Source organism: Neopelma chrysocephalum, unplaced genomic scaffold (genome assembly GCF_003984885.1).
Source record: "Neopelma chrysocephalum unplaced genomic scaffold, ASM398488v2 Primary Assembly neopelma1_89669, whole genome shotgun sequence".
Taxonomy (NCBI): Eukaryota; Metazoa; Chordata; class Aves; order Passeriformes; family Pipridae; genus Neopelma; species Neopelma chrysocephalum.
In genome coordinates, this window is record NW_020918596.1 from 1 (window position 1) to 500 (window position 500).

At 54.6% G+C, this 500-nt stretch overlaps 1 long non-coding RNA gene across 1 annotated transcript; it reads right to left on the reverse strand.

Annotated features, from left to right (window-relative positions):
- LOC113979816 lies at positions 1–403 on the reverse strand. The gene is made up of 3 exons (XR_003537996.1): positions 383–403; positions 197–297; positions 1–40 (listed from the first exon to the last, which is right to left on the reverse strand). It is a non-coding gene; the product is annotated as an uncharacterized LOC113979816 (long non-coding RNA).
- Positions 404–500: the final 97 nt, after the last annotated feature.

A 500-nucleotide genomic window follows, 5' to 3' on the forward strand; every position in this document is an offset into this window, starting at 1 on the left:
AGGTGATGGTGGCCCCGCTCTGGTCACAGATGCAGCAGCTCTGGAAAGAGCAGAGCAGCCCCATCAGCAGCAGCCTCACGGCCTCCTCTGTGTCCCAGAGCTGGTTGGAAGGGCTGGGCTTTCTTGCTTGGGGTCTGGGCTAAGCTCCAGCAAACCTCACCTGGCCCAAATCTCCCTGCTCTTGTCAGGCTCTCACCTGCTGTGCCACCTGGGAGAGTACATCTGGGATATTCCTTGGGAGAAATCCAAAGAGTCCTACTTGATCATCATTGTGCTGAGGAAGGTAGCTGGCAAAAACTGTAGAAAAATGACACTCACTGATGAGGAGAGAGTGGCAGGGACTGCCTGTCAAAAAATGGAAGGAGTCCACGGAGCAACTCACCAGGCAGAACTCGTGGGCACAGAACTCGTGGGCACAGAACTCATTTATCTGAAGGTTTTCTCTACAGATACCCGAGTCAGCCTCTGATGGCTGACACAGCAGGCATGCTGGAGGGGAG